We start from the raw sequence: 27,301 nt of genomic DNA, 5'->3' as shown, positions 1-27,301 counted from the left end.
TGGAGGAATGGGCCAAAATACCAGCAACAGTGTGTGAAAACCTTGTGAAGACTTACAGAAAACGTTTGACCTGTGTCATTGCCAACAAAGGGTATATAACAAATTATTGAGAAACTTTTGTTATTGACCAAATACTTATTTTCCACCATAATTTGCAAGTAAATTCATTAAAAATTCTACAATGTGATTTTCTGGATATTTTTTTCTCATTTTGTCTGTCATAGTTGACGTGTACCTATGATGAAAATTACAGGCCTCTCTCATCTTTTTAAGTGGGAGAACTTGCACAATTGGTGGCTGACTAAATACTTTTTTCCCCACTGTATATATATCAAATTGTATTGGCCACATGCGCCGAATACAACAGGTGCAGACATTACAGTGAAATGCTTACGTACAGCCCTTAACCAACAGTGCATTTATTTTTAATAAAAAAGTAGAATAAAACAACAAAAAAGTGTTGAGGAAAAAAAGAGCAGAAATAAAATAACAGTAGGGAGGCTATATATACAGGGGGTACCGGTGCAGAGTCAATGTGCGGGAGCACCGGCTAGTTGAGGTAGTTGAAGTAATATGTACATGTGGGTAGAGTTAGCAGCAGCGTAAAAAGATGGGGTCGGGGGGCAGTGCAAATAGTCCGGGTAGCCATGATTAGCTGTTCAGGAGTCTTATGGCTTGGGGGTAGAAGCTGTTGAGAAGTCTTTTGGACCTAGACTTGGCACTCCGGTACAGCATGTCGTGCGGTAGCAGAGAGAACAGTCTATGACTAGGGTGGCTGGAGTCTTTGACAATTTTTAGGGCCTTCCTCTGACACCGCCTGGTATAGAGGTCCTGGATGGCTGGAAGCTTGGCCCCAGTGATGTACTGGGCCGTACGCACTACCCTCTGTAGTGCCTTGCGGTCGGAGGCCAAGCAGTTGCCATACCAGGCGGTGATACAACCAGTCAGGATGCTCTCTGGTGCAGCAGTATAATTTTTTGAGGATCTGAGGACCCATGCCAAATCTTTTCAGTCTCCTGAGGGGGAATAGGCTTTGTCGTGCCCTCTTCACGACTTTCTTGGTGTGTTTGGACCATGATAGTTCGTTGGTGATGTGGACACCAAGGAACTTGAAGCTCTCAACCTGTTCCACTACAGCCCCGTCGATGAGAATGGGGGCGTGCTCAGTCCTCTTTTTTTTTTCCTGTAATCCACAATCATCTCCTTTGTCTTGGTCACGTTGAGGGAGAGGTTGTTTCCTGGCACCACACGGCCAGGTCTCTGAACTCCTCCCTATAGGCTGTCTCATCGTTGTCTGTGATCAGGCCTACCACTGTTGTGTCGTCGGCAAACTTAATGATGGTGTTGGAGTCGTGCCTGGCCATGCAGTCATGGGTGAACAGGGAGTACAGGAGGGGACTGAGCACGCACCCCTGAGGGGCCCCCGTGTTGAGGATCAGTGTGGCAGATATGTTGTTACCTACACTTACCACCTGGGGGCGGCCCGTCAGGAAGTCCAGGATCCAGTTGCAGAGGGAGGTGTTTATTCCCAGGGTCCTTAGCTTAGTGATGAGCTTTGAGGGCACTATGGTGTTGAATGCTGAGCTGTAGTCAATGAACAGCATTCTCACGTAGGTGTTCCTCTTGTCCAGGTGGGAAAGGGCAGTGTGGAGTGCAATAGAGATTGCATCATCTGTGGATCTGTTGGGGCGGTATGCAAATTTGAGTGGGTCTAGGGTTTCTGGGATAATGGTGTTGATGTGAGCCATGACCAGCCTTTCAAAGCACTTCATGGCTACAGACGTCAGTGCTACGGGTCGGTAGTCATTTAGGCAGGTTATCTTAGAGTCCTTGGGCACGGGGACTATGGTGGTCTGCTTGAAACATTTTGGTATTAGACTCAGTCAGGGACATGTAGAAAATGTCAGTGAAGACACTTGCCAGTTGGTCAGCACATGCTCTGAGTACACGTCCTGGTATTCCGTCTGGCCCTGCGGCCTTGTGAATGTTGACCTGCTTAAAGGTCTTACTCACATCGGCTACGGAGAGCGTGATCACATAGTCATCCGGAACAGCTGGTGCTCTCATGCATGCTTCAGTGTTGCTTGCCTCGAAGCGAGCATAGAAGTGGTTTAGCTCGTCTGGAAGTCTTGTGTCACTGGGCAGCTCGCGGCTGTGCTTCCCTTTGTAGTCTGTAATAGTTTTCAAGCCCTGCCACATCCGACGAGCGTCAGAGCCAGTGTAGTACGATTCAATCTTAGTCCTGTATTGACTCTTTGCCTGTTTGATGGTTCGTCAGAGGGCATAGCGGGATTTCTTATAAGCGTCCGGGTTAGAGTCCCGCTCCTTGAAAGCGGCAACTCTACCTTTTAGCTCAGTGCGGATGTTTCCTGTAATCCATGGCTTCTGGTTGGGGTATGTACGTACGGTCACTGTGGGGACGACATCATCGATGCACTTATTGATGAAGCCAGTGACTGATGTGGTGTACTCCTCAATGCTATCTGAAGAATCCCGGAACATGTTCCAGTCTGTGTTAGCAAAACAGTCCTGTAGCTTAGCATCTGCGTCATCTGACCACTTTTTTTATTAACCGAGTCACTGGTGCTTCCTGCTTTAGTTTTTGCTTATAAGCAGGAATCAGGAGGATAGAGTTATGGTCAGATTTGCCAAATGGAGGGCGAGGGAGAGCTTTGTATGCGTCTCTGTGTGTGGAGTGAAGGTGGTCTGGAGTTTTTTTTCCTCTGGTTGCACATTTAACATGCTGGTAGAAATTAGGTAGAACGGATTTAAGTTTCTCTGCATTAAAGTCCCCGGCCACTAGGAGCGCTGCCTCTGGATGAGCGTTTTCCTGTTGACTTATGGCCTTATACAGCTCATTCAGTGCAATCTTAATGCCAGCATTGGTTTGTGATGGTAAATGGACAGCTACGAAAAATATAGATGAAAACTCTCTTGGTAAATAGTGTGGTCTACAGCTTATCATAAGATACTCTACCTCAGGCGAGCAAAACCTCGAGACTTCCTTAGTATTTGATTTTGTGTACCAGCTGTTGTTTACAAATATACACAGACCGCCACCCCTTGTCTTACCGGAGTCAGCCGTTCTATCCTGCCGATGTAGCGTATAGCCCGCTAGCTGTATGTTGTCCATGTCGTCGTTCAGCCACGACTCGGTGAAACACAAGATATTACAGTTTTTAATGTTGGTAGGATAACCGTAATCTTAGGTCATCCAATTTATTCTCAAATGATTGAAGATTGGCTAATAGGATTGATGGGAGCGGCAGTTTACTCGCTCGCCGTCGGATCCTTACAAGGCACCCCGACCTACGTCCACGATATCTCCGTCTCTTCCTCATGCGAATGACGGGGATTTGGGCCTTGTCGGGTGTCTGTAGGATATCCTTTGCGGCCGCCTCGTTGAAGAAAAAATCTTTGTCCAATACGAGGTGAGTAATCGCTGTCCTGATATCCAGAAGCTCTTGTTGGTTATAAGAGACGATGGCAGAAACATTATGTACAAAAGAAATGACAAATAACGCGGAAAAACACACATAATAGTACAATTGGTTAGAGGGCTGTAAAACGGCAGCCATCTTCTCCGGCGCCATTATGTCATATATATTTCATTCAAATGTCCACAAAGCACACAGTGCACTGTCAGATTTAATATCCTTTCTTCCTTCAACTCCCTTGACGCATAGCAGTTTTCTCCTCTCGGCTCCCTGCTAGCAGGCTCGTGCCCTTTGCACGTTTCCATAGCCAACTCACCAACTCCGTTATGAGCTAGACACATGATCTCTACCAGGTTAAATTGATAGTGCAGTGTGTTTCAGGGATTTTACAGCTAGCTACCAACTTCACATGTTGATATTGACTTTGGTATTATTTTGTGTAGCTATGTTTTCTAGCTAGCCAGTCTGTACAGAGAGAGCATTTCATTGTGGGTTTTGTAGTCAACTTGAGCTCCCAACAGATTTCCAAAACAATTTTCACATGTTGCTTCCTACCTTATCACAATTAAATGCAAAAAAAATCATACAATGTTATCACGTGTTTGCCTTCTTTAACCATGTAAATCACAAGAATGAGTGGTTTTGAGTGGAATATCCCTTTTAAGGAAATTAAAAGCTGTGAAAACTAAGATTTCAGTTAGACTCACAGTTGAAGTCGGAAGTTTACCTTAGCATAATACATTTAAACTCAGTTTTTCACAATTCCTGACATTTAATCCTAGTAAAAATTCCCTGTCTTAGGTCAGTTAGGATCACCTCTCTTTATTTTAAGAATGTGAAATGTCAGAATAATAGTAGTTATTTATTTCAGCTTTTAGTTCTTTCATCACATTCCCAGTGGGTCAGAAGTTTACACACTCAATTAGTATTTGGTAGCATTGCCTTTAAATTGTTTAACTTGGGTCAAACGTTTCGGGTAGCCTACCACAAGCTTCCCACAATAAATTGGGTGAATTTTGGCCCATTCCTCCTGACATAGCTGGTGTAACTGAGTCAGGTTTGTAGGCCTCCTTGCTCGCACAGGCTTTTTCAGTTCTGCCCACACATTTTCTATAGGATTGAGGTCAGGGCTTTGTGATGGCCACTCCAATACCTTGACTTTGTTGTCCTTAAGCCATTTTGCCACAACTTTGGAAGTATGCTTGGGGTCATTGTCCATTTGGAAGACCCATTTTTTACATTTTTGTCATTTAGCAGACACTCTTATCCAGAGTGACTTACAGTTAGTGAGTGCATACATTTATTTATATATATATATATATATTTTATATATATATATATTTTTTTTCATACTGGCACCCCATTTGGGACCAAGCTTTAACTTCCTGACTGATGTCTTGAGATGTTGCTTCAATATATCCACATAATTTTCCTTCCTCATGATGCCATCTATTTTGTGAAGTGCACCAGTCCCTCCTGTAGAAAAGCACCCCCACAGCATGATGCTGCCACCCCCGTGCATCACGGCTGGGATGGTGTTCTTCGGCTTGCAACTGCCCCCTTTTTCCTCCAAACATAACGATGGTCATTATGGCCAAACAGTTATATTTTTGTTTCATCAGACCAGAGGACATTTCTCCAAAAAGTACAATCTTTGTGCAGTTGCAAACCGTAGTCTGGCTTTTTTATGACGGTTTTGGAGCAGTGGCTTCTTCCTTGCTGAGCGGCCTTTCAGGTTATGTAGGTATAGGACTCGTTTTACTGTGGATATGAATACTTTTGTACCTGTTTCCTCCAGCATCTTCACAAGGTCCTTTGCTGTTGTTCTGGGATTGATTTGCACTTTTCGCACCAAAGTACGTTCATCTCTAGGAGACAGAACGCGTCTCCTTCCTGAGCGGTATGATGGCTGCGTGGTTCCATGGGGTTTATACTTGTGTACTGTTGATTGTACAGATGAACGTGGTACCTTCAGGCGTTTGGAAATTGCTCCCAAGGATGAACTAGACTTGTGGAGGTCTACAAAAAAAAATTCTGAGGTCTTGGCTGATTTCTTTTGATTTTCCCATGATGTCAAGCAAAGGCACTGAGTTTGAAGGTAGGCCTTGAAATACATCCACAGGTACACCTCCAATTGACTCAAATTATGTCAATTAGCCTATCAGAATCTTCTAAAGCCATGACATCATTTTCTGGAATTTTCCAAGCTGTTTAAAGGCACAGTCAACTTAGTGTATGTAAACTTCTGACCCACTGGAATTGTGATACAGTGAATTATAAGTGAAATAATCTGTCTGTAAACAATTGTTGGAAAAATTACTTGTGTCATGCACTAAGTAGATGTCCTAACCGACTTGCCAAAACTATAGTTTGATAACAAGAAATTTGTGGAGTGGTTGAAAAACGAGTTTTAATGACTCCAACCTAAGTGTATGTGAACTTGCGACTGCAACTGTAGATGCATATTTTATGTGGTTGAAATACTATCTCAGCTGCTATGATGCTGATAAAGATGGCACCTTTTACAGACGGTCCCTAACCGTGCATTTGTTCTCTCAAGATGCTGAAAGAAATCCTATTTCTCCACTCCTGTTCCCAAGTCATTTTACATTTGGTGTATCATTTTACTGCAAGAAATGTTTAATTTTGCAGGAGTTAATATTATATTGGGCTATGTGAGAGGTTATAGGCCTACAGTCGGTGTCCAGATCTCAAATTACTATTCCATTTAACACATCTCAACAGTAGCCTACAGTTCCCTTAATGTGCCATTTTGAGATCCCCGTCTTGTGAATGTCGAATTTGTATAGCTCCTCACAATCATCACACACAACTTTGCCGCCGCTGTTATCAACATCTTTTACCACTTCACCAGGTCTTTCCCAAACATTAGGCTACTGTTCTGTCCCTCCCTTCTTTTTATTTTCAACTCTTCACTTATCAGCTTTTCTCACTTTTTCTGCCCAAGTTCCCAAAAGCATTTGTCAATTGGCGTGTATTTGGCGAGCATACAGCTAGTGTGTAGCCTAAGCTTAGGCTACGCACTAACACCAGATACAAATAATGAAAGAAGAATCTAAATGTAGCCTGTAGATATAAATTGCACAATAATTATACATGTATGGCTTTTTAATGCATTGTTTTTCTCTTTATTCAACCTGCCTGCCGCCGACCCGCCCTTCATCCACACTATTTCATGACCCTAAAACCGCCCGCACTGCGGATATGAGTAAAAGTATAGAATGCACCATGTGAGCAGGGACGCAGTAAGGCCTCAGGATGGCTTTCACCCAGATGCAGCAGGGAGGTGAGGTATTTTAAAGGAGTAGTTCTCTATTTTACACAGTGATGTTAGCCGTTCCTCACCTGAAAGTAGTCTATGGGCCGGGAGAAATTGTAATCCATAGTTCGGTTTTCTTTAAACAGCCACTACAAACTTAAGTTAACTATAGCCATTTTTTTGATTCACTATGCAGGAATCACTCCGCCATTTCCTGGTTTGTGACAAAACAAGCAAGCATAGTGTAGACAATCATAGTACATCTGCTGTGAAATATATTTTCCGTAACCAAAAATATTTAGTATTTTCAGCTTTTTGAAGCTGGTGTACAAAACCGAAAGTAAAAGATGCAAAAACTAAACTTAAGAATGGGAAGCGTAGAAATAGCGCACATAGAACAGATCTATAACACACTTCTATGTGAATTTGGTCAGGTCGCCCAAAAATATACATGTTGAAGCTTTAAATAGCCAAATTGCCTTTTTAAAGTAACATCAAACCAAATATGGAGTTGATTTCCGGTGAATGTGGTCACAGGTGATAACAGGCCCCAATCACTGCCATTTAGATTTTTAGCTAAAATAGTGTAAAATAGTAAACTACTCCTTTAATTCCTCTTAGCCTGGAAATAAAATCCTTCAATGGATCTGCACTCATAACTCTGTCCTGCGTGCCAGCTGGGCCTGGTCAGCTTTAGCAGATGTAGGCTACAGCAGCAGTAGTAGTGGTGGATGATGTGATAGCAGGCTGCAGCACACTCCCCCATAGCAGTACCAGCCAAGAGCCAACACAACTTTGTGCCTTTTTCTCCTGTGCACTGCTGCTGCATTAACACAGACAATCAGTCGTTTTCCTGAGTGAGGGCGGGAGGGAAAAACAAACTAAGCCAACACCAAATAAGAGTGAGGTAATGAACTGCCTCTCCCGCTCTCTCATTATTTTCCCCATATGGACTTGGTGGTTGTTTTTCCTCCCTCAGTCAGTTGCATGTTGGAGCGACTCGTGTCTGGCTGAGGAATGCAGAGAAACATCGAGGCCCTCTCTGGACTGGAGGGACAATGTAGCGGTGTGCTGCTGTGCCCATTATCTCATAAGGCCTTATTGTTTACACTTCTGTTGGATAGAGGTAGTGTACTAGATTTTGCAATCAGATAATTCAGGCTGTGACTTGATGATATTTTAGAATTATGAATGGATCAATCTGATGTAATGCTCTGTTATAATTCCCAGTGATGGACTATTTGGCTCCGTGGCAGGCAGCAGTGGTCGGATCCACCAGTGTGTGTATGTGTAGTCTGAGGCTTGGCTGTGTGGAGCAGAGTAGCTTTCCCTGCAGGTACCTCCCACACTGTACAGTACTGCATGCTGACTCTGGCTGTGTGTGAGGTCTTTTTCTGCTGTCCTAATCAAGTGTGGTAAGTGCAGCAAGTGGGTCTTGAATTAGTGGCATCTATGTGCTTTCCCCACTTTTCCTCTTCCCCGTTTTCCTATAAATCTCCTCCCCTGACTTCAGCTGTGGGCTGCATTTGAGCTGGCATGATTGTCTACTCACCCACCCACTCACTCACGCTCTTCCTCGCTGTCAGTTCCTCGAACAGCCTGTAGATTTCTGTGGCTTTTTTATTAAACGGATGTAGCAGGCAACGATGGATGAGTCATTTTCTTTGTGAGCCTTTTTTCCACTTGTTTTATTTTTTTAATCATTAATTGATGCCAGGGTTGCGTGGCGAAAGTAATGGTGGAGCTGTGTGGAGGGAGGTTCAGGGCAGGCTGAATCCCTGAGCAGAGGGAGTGGTGGTGTGTCTGCTGGAGATGTGGGATTGGACACGTGACTCCAGGAAGGGTTAATATCAGGTGAACTCTGCAAAGTGAGTGGAAAGCAAAGTGCGCCAAGCCAATTACAGACCTACTGCAAATCATCTATTTTCTATGACTTAAAAAAAAGAAATAAAGATTTAAATAGGGTTTATTTGAAATATTTTCATAGTTCCTAATACTCATTATGGTTAATTTATGTGTACTCCTTTAACACGAGAACATCTGAAGCAGTCATTCTGACTGCTCATGATTATTATTATTTTTCTCTGCCATTTTTAAAGTCATGACCTTGACTTTTCCTAAATACGTCTGTAACACACTGTGTTGTTCAAGTCTTAATATCACAACAGAACTGGAGTTATGCCCTCCTAAAACTGGTTATGTCATTTTTTTGAATGGTTTTCCCTCGCTGCCCCGCCTCCCGACAGTATGGCCGATCTTCTCCTTCTCCCAAATTGCCTCAACTGAACCTAAACTATACTGACACAAATGTTATTTATGCATCTCAACAGATTAAATGAATGAAGTAAAGTATGATGGGTGAGTTGATGAGCGAGGGGAAGCGAACAGTGCATAATTATGTAATCACCAGTTGTGAATAAAGAACATGGCGGGCTATTCTGTTGTATTGATCTGTTCTAATTCTAATCTCTAAATGGTATGTACCCTGTATCAGTCCACCGAATCCAAGCAGTCTTATCAGTCTACTCTGGCCTACTTGGAGTACACAGTGAGAGCGTGCGTAATTTACAATGTCAAGAAGACCAAGATGAATGGATGCAAATGCTGCGTTAGCGCTGTTACAAGATCTGAATGAAAAACTACTAAGATAGTGGGAAAGAAATTAATCATGACATCTCTGATTATTCTTCTGATTCTGGGCCTCAGCCTGATGCCCCAAAAAAGGCCTAAGCGCAAAAAAGCCAGAACGGTGCGCGCTGAGCAGGTGCCCGCGCCACCACCAAATGAAACTGTGAGAGGGAAGGGATGGCACCGTTTGGATAGAACAAGCCAGTGACAATGCTACAGGACGATTGTCAGCACAAAATGTCATCGCTGAGAGAGCAGGCTCAAGCAAAAAGCATCAGCAACGCATTCAACAGCTTTTGTTGTTTATGTGAGATAGATAATGCTACAGCACATCAGGAACTGTACTGTGGCTGAGGTGCACCGGGAGCAAGGAGACACTGCCTGGGATCTGTCTGTTGATGAGCTGGAAGCATTCATTTCAATCCTGTATGTATGTGGAGCATTCGGTGGAAAGAGCGTGTATATGGAGTGCTGTATGGGATACCTTTCTTTGGAGAAACCATGTCACGGGATGGCTTCAGAGATCATGGGTTACATTCGTGTTAATGACAAAGAAACAACGTATAAATCATTTGACTATTGATTGTCATATCGACACTTATATTCCTTATTATGCCATTATTGCTTTTGTGCTGAATTTCACCATTTATCAAGCACACTTGGCACTTCTAATGATGTTTAGGCTACTGATGTTTTCATCATTTGACCGCACGTCTTGCTGACCATGTGTCTTGGTGGTTGGGGTATTTTTATTTTGTCGCTCTTACTGTGTTTTTAACATAAAATAATGAAAATGCTATTGTGTTTTGAAATAAAATAATAATCGTATTCTAATGTGACCAAAGACCTTCATAAATACAACCAAATGATTATTTTTGCGACGGCATATATGAAATTTATTCATTACACTGTTAGAATGTTGCAGTCAGAATGACTGCTCATTAGCTTGAATGGGGGTCCCTCAAGGCCCAGCGGTTTTAGTGTTAAGAGCATCCCGTGAATCTGCGGCAGAAAGAAAATGTAGCTTCAGTAAAATGGATATCTTTAGTTTCGAATGGGTTGGGCTACAGACGAGCGGCTTTCTGTATTGTGAAGGTGCAACCGCAGACACAAAGCCATGCTCTGTTTGTTTCTATGGCAGAGGCTGTGGTATAGCTAAGCCCAGAGCCATAAGAAACAATTGACTCTGGCTATGTCTAATCACACTTGCCTGTGCTAATGGTTTTGTCAAAGTAAAATTACACATGACTCAAATGATACAAATGTAACAGCCTGAGTGCACTGGACTTGAAACAACGATACAGATGTAAGCGTGTCATTTTAATGTATTATCTGACCGGCACTAGTGCTCCCAAGTAGGGATGTTAACCTATAATCGGTTAGCCACCGAAAATAAATACATTTGACCGGTTATGGTTATCAGTTTATAGGTTCATTTGCATAATTTTGTTACATTTAAATTGCCGCGTGTATTTTCGTTAGCCTTATTTATCACACACGCACCGCATAGCCTAATTTGAGGAGCGGAATGACCCGTCACTTGTCAGCTGGTACTGGAGTGAAACATGCTTTTATAAGCCCAATCATTGCGCAACAAATATCCATTCTAAATGCAATTGTGTGTTAACTGATGGCTAAGATTTTAAAAAGAACTACTATTCTTATTTCTCAACTCGTAATTAAAGCTCGCCTCCCATTCTCTGTTCGAGTGCATAGGCGATCAGCGCGTCACCCACCACTTTGTATTGTGAGCTAAAGGCAGTATAATTGTTTGAAACCTGAATGTTTTACTTTAAATAAAATGAGGCATGTCTTACCTTGCTTCAATGTAACCTAGCCAAAATCCAACAATATAAACATTATTTTATAAAGACTTCCTCATGTCATTAACAGCATTTCTCTCCTGTTATATTGGTTTTCATATCAACTTTATTTCGTTGTCCAGAAGCCAAAGTCACAATCCTAGTCATATTAGCAACCCATCCTAGTTATTGCTATTAGATTCCCCCTCTTTCTATATTTCTAGCTGAGAATTTAATCTCTGTCACATATGGAACCGTTCGCATTAAGTGCACTGTTTAGAACGGTGTTTTCCTGAAAAATTGTATTTTAGCAAATGTTTGAAAATGATGTTTTATTAGCTGCTTTATTACAGGAGTTGCATGTTCAATAATAGGTTATAGCCCTTTTACTGTAAGATGATAGGCTTGCTATTGTTGCATGTTTTCATTAAGCTCTTAATGAAAAATGTCAGTTCCTTGTATGCATGCGTAGTATTTTCTGTTGGTCTCGTCATTTTACTGTTTGGAAAAAATGTAACCGTTTGTTGACTGGATGAGGGTCGGTTAGTCGGCTGCAAAATTGACCGAAATGTGCATTCCAACTCCAAATTCCACGTGCATCCCGTTATTTACTAAGTGAGTGTAAAGAAAATAAAAAATATATATTTCTAGATTAGGAAAAGATTTGCGGCACCGGAGTTCCTCAAGGTTTAGAGCCACTTATAGATCACAGGACTTTTATAGAGCCTTTGTATGTTTGTAGGCTATCTCCTCTTGTTTTTACCCTCCTTGGAGACAGGCGCTTAGCTTTGTCTCTGAAGTTCCCTGTCCCACTTCAACCCTTTACATTTTTCTCAAGGCTAGGGCTGTGAATCTTTAAATGTTTAAATGAAATTGAATCCTTAACGTTAAGAAAAAAAATCCCTTTTCCGCCACAATTAAAATCACAGTGCAGTTATCACAAACCACTACTAATGGGTACCGAGCATCATAAATGAAAAAAAAACATTGTCTTGCCAATGACCACAAGCATACAGCCAAAGCAACGCTGGAATAGCTTCAGAACAAGAATGTGAAAGTTCTTGAGTGGCCCAGCCAAAGCCCAGACTTGAATCCCATTTGGAAAGACTTGAAGATTGCTGTTCACTGCCGCTCCCCATCTAACTTAACAGAGCTTGAGAAAATCTGCAAGGAAGAATGGGAGAAAATTCCCAAATCCAGATGTGCAAAACTGGTCTACCCAAGACGATTCAACGCTCTAATCGCCGCCAAATGTGCTTCTACAAAGTATTGTCTCAGTGGTGTGAATACTTACATAAATGAGATTTCTGTTTCATTTTCAAACATTTCTAAAAACCTGATTTTTGCTTTGTCATTATGGGGTATTGAGGGGGGGGGACTACTTAATACATTTTAGAATAGGGCTGTAACGTAACAATGTGGAAAAAGTAAAGAGGTCTCCAAAACTTTTCGAATGCACTGTATATACTGAGTATACCAAACATAAGGAACACCTTCCTAATATTCAGTTGCATTCCCCGCCCCCCCACCCCCCTCAGTTTGTCGGGGCTTGGATCCTACAAGGTGTCTAAAGCATTCCACAGGCATGCTGGCCCATGTTGACTCCAATGCTTCCCACAGTTGTCAAGTTGTCTGGATGTCCTTTGGGTGGTGGACCGTTCTTGATACACATGGGAAACCGTGGAGTGTCAAACCCAGCAGCGTTGCAGTTCTTGACACAAACCCATGCGCCTGGCACCTACCCTACCACGTTCAAAGGCACTTAAATATTTTGACTTGCCCATTCACCCTCTGAATGGCAGACATTACACAATCCATGTCACAATTGTCTCAAGGCTTAAAAATCATTTAGCAGCTCGCCACTGCTAAATGAATATAGGGGAAACAGTGAAGATGACTTGTCCTGTTCATAGAAAGATTGTGTTCAGCTCAAATGTCTGTAGTGACAAAAGGTATTCGGGTGCTGGATTCTAAAGGAATATACATGAAGAAAGGGGAAAAACCTGCACTCGCTGAAAGATTATTTAGATTTTAATCTATTTTTTTAGCAGCAGAGGTAAGAAAAAAGAGGCGTTTTGGCGATAGCCTTCACCAGCGTTGACGAAGGCTGCCGCCGAAATGTGTCCGTTTGTTCTGACCTCTGCTGATAAAAATGTTATTAAAACAACAAATATTTCAGTGAGTGCAGGTTTTTCCTTTGAAGTTGTCCTGATGTTCATCATCCCAGTGTGTTCAGATCCAAGGTGTAAAACGAAGGCCAAGGGGTGTCAAATTGGAGATGGTAGGGACTGAGTCTCGATGGGAGCCTGTATACATTTAGTCTCCCTGTCCTCGAGGAGCTCTCTCCCTCTAGGGTGCCACTTTTCACCATTTACACTGCCCGGAACAGCTTTTTATCTGGAGTATCAATCACAACCATTTCCTTCCAAAAAGTACATGGTGAAGAAAGAGTCAGTGGCCTTTTGCCCCTTTACCAAACCTGCTGTACACGGCTAGTACGACATGGCTAGACACTCTGATATGCATAGCCTAAACATTGATCGCAATTTGGATTAACAAAAGTTTCCTTAATAGCTGATAGGCTATTAGGTTTCCTGGTGTGTGATACAATAGGGCAATTCCACTGTTAGAGTGACTGACTCAGATTTTTCACTTTAAAATGTATGTCAAACAAAAACGATGATCGCAAAGTTAAAGAAACCATACAACTCTATGCACAATGATTACTTTTTAACAATTTCCACTGAGTTGTATGGGTTAACTTTGCAATCATTGGATTTTGTTAGACATACATTTAAAGTGAAATATCTGAGTCTGGCACTCTTACTGTGGAATTGCCCCATAATTACCCAGCATACCACTCACTGACCTGAATCGCTCCCCAGCTGTGACTGATATATAGGCTAATGCCTGTGGGCCTTATCTGATAAACGCTGTGGAATAAGTGAACAGATCACAGTGCTCTGATATATACAGTGCATTCGGAAAGTATTCAGACCCCTTGACTTTTTATTTATTTAACCTTATTCTAAAATGGATGAAATAGTTTTTTTCCCCCTCATCAATCTACACAATACCCCATAATGACACAACGAAAACAGGTTTTTAGAAATGTTTGCAAATGTATTTAAATAAAAAAAACAGATCACATTTACGTAAGTATTCAGACTCTTTACTCAGTACTTTGTTGATGCACCTTTGGCAGCGATTACAGCCTCGAATCTTCTTGGGTATGACGCTACAAGCTTGTATTTGGGGAGTTTCTCCCATTCTTCTCTGCAGATCCAAGCGCTGTCAGGTTGGATGGGGGGCGTTGCTGCACAGCTATTTCAGGTCTCCAGAGATGTTCGATCGGGTTCAAGTCCGGGCTCTGGCTGGGCCTCTCAAGGACATTCTGAGACTTGTCCCGAAGCCACTCCTGTGTTGTCTTGGCTGTGTGCTTAGGGTCGTTGTCCTGTTGGAAGGTGAACCTTCGCCCCAGTCTGAGGTCCTGAGTGCTCTGGAGCAGGTTTTCATCAAGGATCTCTCTGTACTTTGCGCCGTTCATCTTTCCCTCGATCCTGACTAGTCTCCCAGTCCCTGCCGCTGAAAAACATCACCACAGCACCACCATGCCTCACCGTAGGAATGGTGCCAGGATTCCTCCAGACGTGACGCTTGGCATTCAGGCCAAAGAGTTCAATCTTGGTTTCATCAGAACAGAGAATCTAGTTTCTCATGGTCAGAGTCCTTTAGGTGCCTTTTGGCAAACTTCAAGCGGGCTGTCATGTGCCTTTTACTGAGGAGTGCTTTCCGTCTGGCCACTCTACCATAATGGCCTGATTGGTGGAGTGCTGCAGAGATGGTTGTCCTCCTGGAAGGTTCTCCCATCTCCACAGAGGAACTCTGGAGCTCTGTCAAAGTGACCATCGGATTCTTGGTCACCTCCATGACCAAGGCCCTTCTCACCCGATTGCTCAGTTTGGCCGGGCGGCCAGCTCTAGGAAGAGTCTTGGTGGTTTCAAACTTCTTCCATTTAAGAATGATGGAGGCCGCTGTGCTCTTGGGGACCTTCAATGCTGCAGACATTTTTTGGTACCCTTCCCCAGATCTGTGCCTCGACACAATCCTGTCTCGGAGCTCTACGGACAATTCCTTCGACCTCATGGCTTGGTTTTTGCTCTGACATGCACTGTCAACTGTGGGACCTTTTTATAGACAGGTGTGTGCCTTTCCAAATCATGTCCAATCAATTGAATTTACCACAGGTGGACTCCAATCAAGTTATAGAAACATATCAAGGATGATCAATGGAAACAGGAGGCACCCGAGCTCAATTTCGAGTCTCATAGCATAGGGTCTGAATACTTATGTAAATAAGGTATTTCTGTTTTTAATACATTTGGTAAAATTTTTCGCTTTGTCATTATGGGGTATTGTGTGTAGATTGCTGAGGATTTGTATTTATTCAATCCATTTTAGAATAAGACTAACGTAACATTTGGAAAAAGTAATGGTGTCTGAATACTTTCCGAAGGCACTGTAAATTTGGTAAAAAAGCAAATTGTCTAGCCAAGATCTTCTGGATGTGTAAATGAATATCATTCCAATAAGACTGGATTCTGCTACAGTACATAAAATGTGCAGGAATGTGCCAGTATCCTGTTTACATTTGAAACATGATGCATTGGAAAACATTCTGTGAAGGCGAACAGGTGTAAAGTAGGTTCTATGAAAACATTTGAAATGTAGTTCTTGTACGCTTATGGAGGTGCATTTGGGGTGGACCCTTTCACAGATAAAGTCCATTCTTCCTCACCGAATGAGGAACCGGTAATATAGTTGCAGATTTGGGAAAGAAACCAATCCTAAGTCTTTAGGCTTACTTAGTTTGGTAAATTTGGTTCTAGGTTTCTTATTGTTCCAGATATATTTAGAGATTGGCATTCATTTTCTGAAAAAAGGACTGAGCTAGATGGCAGGGGAGATTTTGGAATAGAAAATGTAGCCAAGGAAGAATATTCATGCTGAACACATTCATCCTGCCAAAAAGAGAGGTTGGTAGGGTAGACCAGTTAACCAGGTCCTGTTTAATCTTTGTGAGCAAAGGCATATAATTTGAAGTGAACAGGTCTTTAAGATTTGGAGTAACGTTATTAAAAGCCTGTTTCAATCAATTGGAATGGAGACATCGTTTCTAAGTTGATTGTGGAGGGGATATTCAAAGGTAAAGCCATGGATTTATCCACGTTAATTTTGTACCCTGACAGGTTACCATATTCAGATATGATGTCCATTACTGCAGTGACGGAGGTCTCTGGTTTGGACATGTATAAAAGCACATCATCAGCAAATAATGAATTCTATGCTCTTCGTCACCCACAGAGATGCCCCTGATGATATTACTAGACCTTATTGCCTCAGCCAGTGGTTCTATGACTAATGAGAACAGAGCCGGAGATAAAGGACAGCCTTGACGACAGCCCCTACCGATAGGAAATCTTCCTGATTAATTTACCATTTGTGTTAACTGCCACTGATGAGTCAGAATAAAGTAATTTTACTAAATTAATTAAATGGTCACCCAGATTAACTTTTCCTAATACAGCAAACATTTTCCACTCAACTCTATCAAAGGCCTTTCTGTATTCAGACCCTTTGCTATGAGACTTTAAATTGAGCTCAGGTGCATCCTCTTTCCATTTATCATCCTTGAGATGTTTCAACAACTTGATTGGAGTCCACCTGTGGTAAATTCAATTGATAGGACATAATTTGGAAAGGCACACACCTGTCTATATAAGGTCCCACAGTTGACAATGCATGCCAGAGCAAAAACCAAGCCATGAGGTCGAAGGAATTGTCCGTAGAGCCCCGAGACAGGATTGTGTCGAGGCACAGATCTGGGAAGGGTACCAAAAAATGTCTGCAGCATTGAAGGTCCCCAAGAAAATTGTGGCCTTAGGGGTGGGCGATATTAACAAATTCATATCACGATATTTTCCACTGTCCGGACGATAACGATATAATATCACGATATACTGTAAAACATTTTTTTTTACAATTTATGAGACCTTCAAAGTAAATAAATTACTAAATATTTAAAAACCTTATAGAAACAAAGGGGGCATTGCACATTTTTTTAAATGATTATTTGTTTTACTTCTGTGGTAAACCTGTGCAAACATTAAACATAAACAAAGGTATAGGAGTTAAATAAATATGCAGTAACATTTTATAAAAATATTTTTAAAGTACTCAGGGTGTAAACTTTCCTGTCAAATATAAGAAGTGCAGTCTTTTTTCAGCATAACACCGGTCATTATGAATTCAAGTTGTAAACCTTTTCAAATTAACGTCAAGCATTAACCAGACAGTCTGTGTGTTTCTCAGTTCAGCATGTAACAATTAACTGCCTCCCATGTTTTGCTGATGTATTTACAGCTCGGGATCTCGTATCTTGTGTCTAGAGTTCCAATCAACTTTCTGAAACAGTCTTTCTTCACAGTTTGAATTGGTTCCATGTCTTTCGCTATGTGATACGTAATTGCACTCGTTATCTCATTCCACTTCTTGCTCTTCTTGTCAGTTCCAAACGACAGAGGAAGCCCCCTTTTTTCGAACAGTTCTTCGTCGTCCTGCAAATCAACCTCAATAGCGTTATTTTCCTTGTCTTCAGTCATCCTCAAAGCTTGATTTTCTGACACTTTTGCTAATGAAAGGAGTTTACTTCAGTAAATGTTTGCTTACTCTGCAGTTGCGCATGCTTGTTTGTTGACTTTGATTGATTGGCAGGCAGATTGCGCGTAACGTCCATGCTTCTAGTTTTATTCTTTGCTAAAAAAGGCTATGTTTCTAGTAAAATAAACAAATTGAACTAGCCCACTAGGCTGTATCACTCGACAGAAATGTATATCATGGCGTAACGTCATACTGGTATTCACGTTCAAACCGGTATACCGCCCACCCCTAAGTGGCCTCCATCATTCTTAAATGGAAGAAGTTTGGAACCACCAAGACTCTTCCTAGAGCTGAACCCAATGGTCACTCTGACAGAGCTCCAGAGTTCCTCTGTGGAGATGGGAGAACCTTCCAGAAGAACAGCCATCTCTACAGCACTCCACCAATCAGGCCTTTATGGTAGAGTGGCCAGACAGAAGCCACTCCTTAGTAAAAGGCACATGACAGCCCACTTGGAGTTTGCAAAAAGGCACCTAAAGGACTCTGACCATGAGAAACAAGATTCTCTGTTCTGATGAAACCAAGATTGAACTCTTTGGCCTGAATGCAAGGCGTCATGTCTGAAGGAAAGCTGGCACCATCGCTACTGTGAAGCATGGTGGTGGCAGCATCATGCTGTGGGGATGTTTTTCAACAGCAGGGACTGGGAGACTAGTCCGGATCGAGGGAAAGATTAGCGGAGCAAAGTATTGAGTGATCCTTGATGGACAACGACCCTAAGCACACAGCCAAAACAACGCAGTAGTGGCTTCGGGACAAGCCTCTGAATGTCCTTGAGTGGCCCAGCCAGAGCCCGGACTTGAACCGACTCGAACATCTCTGGAGAGACCTGAAAATAGCTGTGCAGCGACGCTCCCCATCCAACCTGACAGAGCTTGATAGGATCTGCAGAGAAGAATGGGAGAAACTCCCCAGATACAGGTGTGCCAAGCTTGTACTGAGTAAAGGGTCTGAATAGTTATGTAAATGTTATGCTTGTATCTTTTATTTTTCATAAATGTGCGAACATTTCTTTAAAGCCTGTTTTTTGCTTTGTCATTATGGGGTATTGTGTGTAGATTGAGGGGAAAAAAACAATTGAATCCAGTTTAGAATAAGGCTGTAACGTAACAAAGTGGAAAGAGTCAAGGGGCCTGAATACTTTCCGAATGAACTGTATATTTAGCCTAGGTATAATTTAAACAAGCAATGAATTCATTAGATTATAGTTTGTCAACATCGTTGTGGAATAACGTGACTGGCCTGCACAGAGCCCTGACCTCAACCCTATCGAACACCTTTGGGATGAATTGGATCGCCGACTGAGAGCCAAGCCTAACATCAGTGCCCAACCTCACTAATGCTTGTGGCTGAATGGGAGCAAGTCCCCGCAGCAATGTTCCAACATCTAGTGGAGGCTGTTATAGCAGCAAAGGTGGGACCAACTCCATATTAATGCCCATAATTTTGGAATGAGTTGTTCGACGAGCAGGTGTCCACATACTTTTGTTCATGTAGTGTGTGTGTGTGTGTGTGTATACACAGTGCATTCGGAAAGTATTCAGACCCCTTTACTTTTTCCACATTTTGTATTAACAATAAACTGATATAACATTTACATAAGTATTTAGACCCTTTACTCAGTACTTTGTTGAAGCACCTTTTGGCAGCGATTACAGCCGTGAGTCTTCTTGGTTATGACGCTATAAGCTTGGCACACCTGTATTTGGGGAGTTTCTCACATTCTTCTCTGCAGACCCTATCAAGCTCTGTCAGGTGGGGAGCGTCGCTCCACAGCTATTTTCAGGTCTCTCCAGAGATGTTTGATCGGGTTCAAGTCCGGGCTCTGGCTGGGCCACTCAAGGATATTCAGAGACTTGTCCCGAAGCCACTCCTGCGTTGTCTTGGCTGTGTGCTTAGGGTCGTTGACCTGTTGGAAGGTGAACCTTTATCGCCTAAAATGACATTCCCAAATCTAATTTATTTATTTATTTTATTTAACCTTTATTTAACCAGGAAGGGCTCATTGAGATTTAAAATCTCTTTTTCAAGAGCGTCCTGGCCAAGATAGGCAGCACCAAGTCATTACAAAAAATTACAGACAGACAACATGAAAAACTACAAGTAATCTAGTAAAAACCATTCATGAATTCACAAGAGTATAACAATATCAAAAACAGCAAATTAAAAACATTGACAGGTCAGGGAATCAGCCTCAAAATCCTTCATCAGAGATTTAAAAACACCAATCGGGACAAGTTCTTCCAGTTTAAAATTATTTTGTAAGGTGTTCCAAGACGATGGCGCAGAGTACATAAAAGACCTTTTACCAAATTCAGTTCGGACATTTGGAACAGTTAGCAGGATAAAGTCCAGTGAACGAAGAGAGTACCCACCACATTTCTGAACAATAAAAATGCCCAAATAAAAAGGTAGAAAACCCAAAATGGCTTTGTAAATAAAAGTATACCAGTGACTGAGCCTACGAGTGACTAGAGAAGGCCAGCCAACCCTGGTATACAAAGTACAGTGGTGCGTAAGGGTTTTGCAGTTTAAAATAAATCTCAAAGTACCATGATAAAGAGTGTCAATTGATCTCAAACACTGAGCGGAAGCATTCATATATAAAATATCCCCATAGTCTAGTAAAGGCATAAATGTAGCTGATACTAGCCTCCTTCTGGCTTCAAAAGAAAAACAGGCCTTATTCCTAAAATAAAATCCCAATTTCAGCTTCAATTTTTTTGTAAGTTGTTGAATATGCAATTTAAAAGAGAGGCCGTCATCAATTAGAATTCCAAGATATTTATGAGGTTACAACCTCAATCTCCTTGCCCTGACAGGTAGTAACAGGTGAAAGGTTCAGAGGTCTATTTCTTGCATTAGAAAACACCATTAGTTTAGTTTTGTCAGTATTGAGGATAAGCTTCAATTGACACAAGGTATGTTGAACAGTATAAAAAGCAGTTTGCAAGTTCTGGAAAGCTTTTGTAAGAGATGAGGCACAACAGTAAATAACAGTATCATCAGCATAAAAATGAAGTTGTGCATTTTGGACATTTTTGTCTAAATCATTAATATAAATAGTGAATAAGAGAGGACCAAGTACAGAGCCCTGGGGCACACCATTCAGGACAGACAATTTAACAGACATAAGCCCATCAAATTGAGTGCACTGAGTTCTATCAGACAGATAGTTAGCAAACCATGCAACTGCATGCTCCGACAGACCTACACTCAACAATCTCTGCCTTAGTATAGCATGATCAACTGTATCAAAAGCCTTAGAGAGATCAATAAAAAGTGAGACACAGTGCTGTTTTTTGTCAAGGGCTTCAGTGATATCATTTAAAACCTTCATGGCTGCTGTAATTGTGCTATGCTTCTTCCTGAAGCCCGATTGATACATTGAAAAAATAGAGTTAGTAAATAAAAACTCTTTTAGCTGTTCACTTACACTTAATTGCCTGTAGCTCAGGACCTGAAGCAAGGAAAAGCATATTCTTGATACCATTTGAAAGGTAACACTGAAGTTTGTGGAAATGTGAAAATAATGTAGTACAATATAACACATTAGATCTGGTAAAAGATAATACAAACACATTTTTTTCGTTTTCTATTAATCTTTTGGTTCCAACTTTGAAATGCAAGATAAAGACCACAATATAATATTGCAGTTTAGGCGCAATTTAGAATTTAGTGCAGTGTGTGCAAAGTTTTAGATTGATCCAGTGAAGCGTTGCAATACTGGACTGTTTTGCATGAAGTCTTCCCAAATGTTTAAACTTTTATTTTTCTTCCCATCTTAAACTTTTATTTTTCTTGGCCAGTCTGAGATATGGCTTTTTCTTTGCAACTCTGCCTAGAAGGTCAGCATCCTGGAGTCGCCTCTTCACTGTTGACGTTGAGACTCGTGTTTTGCGGATACTATTTAATGAAGCTGCCAGTTGAGGACCTGTGAGGTGTCTGTTTCTCAAATTAGACACTAATGTATTTGTCTTCTTGCTCAGTTGTGCACCGGGGCCTCCCACTGCTCTTTCTATTCTGGTGAAAGAAGTAGTACACAGCGTTGTACGAGATCTTCAGTTCCTTGGCAATTTCTCGCATAGAATAGCCTTCATTTCTCAGAACAAGAATAGACTGTTGAGTTTCAGAAGAAAGTTATTTGTTTCTGGCCATTTTGAGCCTGTAATTGAACCCACAGTTGTTGATGCTCCATATACTCAACTAGTCTCAAGAAGGACAGTTTTATTGCTTCTTTAATCAGCACAACAGTTTTCAGCTGTGCTAACATAATTGCAAAAGGGTTTTCTAATGATCAATTAGCTTTTTAAAATGATAAACTTGGATTAGCAAACACAACGTGCCATTGGAACACAGGACTGATGGTTGCTGATAATGGGCCTCTGTACGCCTATGTAGATATTCCATAAAAGATCAGCCGTTTCCAGCTACAATAGCCATTTACAATATTAACAATGTCTACACTGTATTTCTGATCAATTTGATGTTATTGTAATGGTAAAAAAAATTGCTTTTCTTTCGAAAACAAGGGAATGTCTAAGTAACCCCAAACTTTTGAATGGTAGTGTATATCTGAGGGTAGCCTCTTATTTTTATTTTTATTTATTTTTTCTTCTATGAAATTGGCCATTAGTGGGAACTTACACAATGGTCAATAACTTAATAATAAAACATCTGATTGGCTTATAATAAAACAAGTTATGGATATAACTAGATGAGTTAGTAGAAACATTAAACAGCAGATATTTTATTTATTTTTTAATCCAAAGATGGAAGTGGGCTTAATAGGTACGCTTACCCTAACTCAACCAATGTAATAATTGTTCAATAATCTACAGATCCTTAATGAAAGGAATTTCTTAAATTAGTTTATTTTGAGTGGCTGAAGTGAAGATGAATGTGTTCCTAATCCTAAATTTCCTCACGTTGCCTGTAGGGCTGTTACTGCCATATTAGGCACCTTTTTTTCCCCAACAGGCTAATATGTTAGTCTTGGCTTGGCACCTTTTTCCCCCCAACAGGCTAATATGTTAGTCTTGGCTTGGCACCTTTTTTTCCCCAACAGGCTAATATGTTAGTCTTGGCTTGGCACCTTTTTTTCCCCCAACAGGCTAATATGTTAGTCTTGGCTTGGCACCTTTTTTTCCCCAACAGGCTAATATGTTAGTCTTGGCTTGACACCTTTTTTCCCCCAACAGGCTAATATGTTAGTCTTGGCTTGGCACCTTTTTTTCCCCAACAGGCTAATATGTTAGTCTTGGCTTGGCACCTTTTTTTCCCCAACAGGCTAATATGTTAGTCTTGGCTTGGCACCTTTTTTTCCCCAACAGGCTAATATGTTAGTCTTGGCTTGGCACCTTTTTTTCCCCAACAGGCTAATATGTTAGTCTTGGCTTGGCACCTTTTTTTTGCCTAACATGAAGATTTGGTAGAGGACAAAGCTCCAGATCTAAATCTGTTCCCCTTCTAAACCAAGTTGATGAAATCTCAATGTTCTTGGTGAGTCCGCCGCTATTAGCTGAGAAGAACTTGATGTATAGTTTCCTCAACTCCCTCACAAACTTGTGTTCTTGGTGCTGTACAGACAATGTAGCGTTGAGGAGTTTCCCAAGATCATATGTCGCTAACAGTATATTTAATAGAGAGATGCATAGCCTATGATTCTCTTTGAAAGGCTCATCCTCTGCCATGTCTCGTCTTGAGATGAAGTGAACTCCCCTACACTTTCCATCACCTGTTTTGCTTTTGTAATGTAGTTCTGTAATAAAATCCAAACCTTCCTGTCAAGTGAATTTTTGACGTAGGCCGTACTCCCATTGGTCAGGTGATGTTACAACATACTGATCGGTGGCTCAGTGCACACGACGAGCAGAGCTAAACTCTTCACAGCCATTTCAGAACACTGTTCTGCTAACCTACAACATTCCAATGTCATGTGGGCTGTTCCAGCTTATAGCCGATTCCATAGAAAAAAATCTAAATCAAAGGGGCTCATCACACACATGATTCAGCTAGAATGTAGGTTTTACTTTGCCAAGTATTGGATGAAAGCAATCTCACCGTAACTATCGGAGCACCATAATGCTGTTACGCTGCATTATGTTAATATAATGCTAACTTTGATCTGTCCACAGATCCTATTTACTGTGTATATTAAATGATTTCCCCACTTAAGTGAATGTCAAGTACATACTCTTGTTTTAAAGGCTGGTCTCTTAACTGTTGCGGTTTCACTACCCAGCCTTCCCTTGCCCATGGGCCTTTATTTTGATTAATAGAATTACATGTCAGGATTTTATGAGCACATTTGTAGGCCACGTCTCATATGTTGGGGGAAAAGTGGACCTCTCTCTCTTTTGCCCATGCCAGTCCTATAATTCTGGAGTTTGCCCTGCTGACCCCATGAGTATGTTAAACATTAGCAAACACCACTCACCTCTTTGGCATCACTACCAAACCGGTACAGAGAGACATTACTGCAACTGAGGGGTAGAAAGAATGAGAGGGTGAACTAGAGGGGGAGAGAGAGGGAATAAGTGAGCTACCAAAAGGAGTGTTAGGTAGAGGAGAGAGGAAGACTCTCTTTTTTTTTCTCGCGGACCTTGGGGGATTTTGTCTGGAAACTGTCTTTATTTTCTAATTCAGAGGAAATGGATCCACAGACCCTTCTCTGAGTCGCTCAGGTCAGTGCTGCTGTGTTTTACCCAGTTTGACAAAGTCTGACTGACTTATCAATACTATGTTTATAGTCGTTTTAAGGATTGCTTATAGTTTCTGCCTAATAGTGCCTATGTGAGGTATTCTAGCTTTTATTTTAGGAGGTGAACACTGCATTTTGAGCAGTTTCTTTGGAAGCATATCATCTTTGTGCATTTGACTATTAAATTAGCCTGTGTTCGATGCCCGGTCAATGAATGTGTGAACACAAGCTGTCGACAAAAAAAGACCACACGGTGAGCACTGAGCACTCATTGACAGCTCCACTCGGTGAATGCTTAGTGAGCCCATCTAATACTTGAATGTGAGTACCTAGCCTCTTGGGTTTTAATGGGCAAGTTTAGTGTGACTCTTCAGGGAAAAGTGATGGTGGCCATAGTAAAATCTAGCCTGGTCGGACTTTGATGCCCCACATTAGCTGTCAGTGTGTCAGTTCAGTTCATGGACTGCGGCTGTCTGCTGGGCGTTTGCATTGACACTTTGGTTCTATACTTCAATTCCGTAATTGACAGAATTCCATTGATCTTTGCGGGACCTCCTCTCAGCAGATAAGTTGTCTCACTGATGTTGAAATCTGACTTGAAGAGACCCCACATGGCTTTCCAGCGGAGGGGGCATTGTTGTTCCCCACAGGAGGATCACTTTAATACAACAGGCCTATATTGATGATGAGCAGCTATTTTGTTTACTAACAGTCTTAGCAAATGTTAACAAACAAACAACTTTTGAAAGGGATTAGCGAAAACAGCAAAATACAAATCTACTAGGCCCCAGTATTTTGCGTTTTTGAAATTCCTTCCCTTACAAAATTGGCTATTATCCTAGTTCCGCTTTAAATAACGGGTTCAGAAATGCTGTGTCATTTGTAAAGCCCAACCGATAAATCGGTTGACCGATTATTATCGGCGGATTTTAGCCTTTACACAAATATTTCTGTGAATCTGTCTTTATTCCACTGATAGTTTGATCTTGTGAGAAGTGCAGTTTCAGGTTTACTTTGAGACCAAGTTCAATTCATTCAGCCCTTGTTTATTAGTGTGCTTGTGGTTCTTCAGCACAAACGCTTTTGCATTCTTATCCGCTCCCATAGATGGACACATCTTTTAAGTTGCACCTAGGAAGGTAAACTGAAGAAGTGTTGTATTTACTTTAATATTTATAGAGGATATAGTTGCTTTTTGGTGGTTATCATGTAAACCACGATAAAATGTTCTTAAATAATGTTAATTGTAATATTAGGTAAGAAAAAACCATTTAGAGTTGTTTAATCCTTTGGAGCACGATTTGTAAAAAGAACTAATTTAATAAGTATTTTTTATTCCACCTCTATCGGTGGAATAAACAAACACTATCGGCAGATGTAATCGGTGACTTTTGCCTCCCTAAAATCGGTATCGGCATCGGACCCAAAAATCCTATTTCGGTCGGGCTCTAGTCATTTGCCTTATTTGGTTTTTACTTGTTATTTTACACATTGACAATATCCTGTTTCCCAGATGTTTAAATGTACAGTCGTGGTCAAAAGTTTTGAGAATGACACAAATACACATTTTCACAAAGTCTGCTGCCTCAGTTTTGATGATGGCAATTTGCATATACTCCAGAATGTCATGAAGAGTGATCAGATGAATTGCAATTATTTGCAAAGTCCACCTTTGCCATGAAAATGAACTTAATCCCCAAAAAACATTTCACTGCATTTCAGCCCTGCCACAAAAGGACCAGCTGCCATCATGTCAGTGATTCTCTCGTTAACACAGGTGAGAGTGTTGACCAGGACAAGGCTGGAGATCACTCTGTCATGCTGATTGAGTTAGAATAACAGACTGGAAGCTTTAAAAGGAGGGTGGTGCTTGAAATCATTGTTCTTCCTCTGTTAACCATGGTTACCTGCAAGGAAACACATGCCGTCATCATTGCTTTGCACAAAAAGGGCTTCACAGGCAAGGATATTGCTGCTAGTAAAATTGCACCTAAATCAACCATTTATCGGATCATCAAGAACTTCAAGGAGAGAGGTTCAATTGTTGTGAAGAAGGCGTCAGGGCGCCCAAGAAAGTCCAGCAAGCACCAGGACCGTCTCCTAAAGTTGATTCAGCTGCGGGATCGGGGCACCACCAGTGCAGAGCTTGCTCAGGAATGGCAGCAGGCAGGTGTGAGTGCATCTGCACGCACAGGGAGGCGAATACTTTTTGAGGATGGCCTGGTGTCAAGAAGGGCAGCAAAGAAGCCACTTCTCTCCAGGAAAAACATCAGGGACAGACTGATATTCTGCAAAAGGTACAGGGATTGGACTGCTGAGGACTGGGGTAAAGTCATTTTCTCTGATGAATCCCCTTTCCGATAGTTTGGGGCATCCGGAAAACACCTTGTCTGGAGAAGACAAGTTGAGCGCTACCATCAGTCCTGTGTCATGCCAACAGTAAAGCATCCTGAGACCATTCATGTGTGGGGTTGCTTCTCAGCCAAGGGAGTGGGCTCACTCACAATTTTGCCTAAGAACACAGCCATGAATAAAGAATGGTACCAACACATCCTCCGAGAGCAACTTCTCCCAACCATCCAGGAACAGTTTGGTGACGACCAATGCCTTTTCCAGCATGATGGAGCACCTTGCCATAAGGCAAAAGTGATAACTAAGTGGCTTGGGGAACAAAACATTGAAATGTTGGGTCCATGGCCAGGAAACTCCCCAGACCTTCATCCCATTGAGA

General features: G+C 41.6%; 1 protein-coding gene across 3 annotated transcripts in view; it reads left to right on the top strand.

Annotated features, from left to right (window-relative positions):
- Window positions 1-27,301, top strand: part of LOC311147482 (vitamin D3 receptor A) — a 95,160-nt gene that overhangs the window by 17,864 nt on the left and 49,995 nt on the right. The window contains exon 1 of one of the 3 annotated variants that reach the window (XM_084184207.1): window positions 24,344-24,553. The exons of the other annotated variants lie outside the window; for them this stretch is intronic. The gene's annotated coding sequence lies outside the window, so the exon portion shown is untranslated. Of the gene's footprint in view, window positions 1-24,343; window positions 24,554-27,301 lie in introns of those variants that run through there. 3 annotated transcript variants of the gene reach the window in all.

The sequence above is a fragment of the Coregonus lavaretus genome (genome assembly GCF_964263955.1).
Source record: "Coregonus lavaretus genome assembly, chromosome: 20".
Taxonomy (NCBI): domain Eukaryota; kingdom Metazoa; phylum Chordata; class Actinopteri; order Salmoniformes; family Salmonidae; genus Coregonus; species Coregonus lavaretus.
The sequence above is the reverse complement of the archived record's forward strand: the minus strand, read 5'-3'. Positions and strand labels throughout refer to the sequence as shown.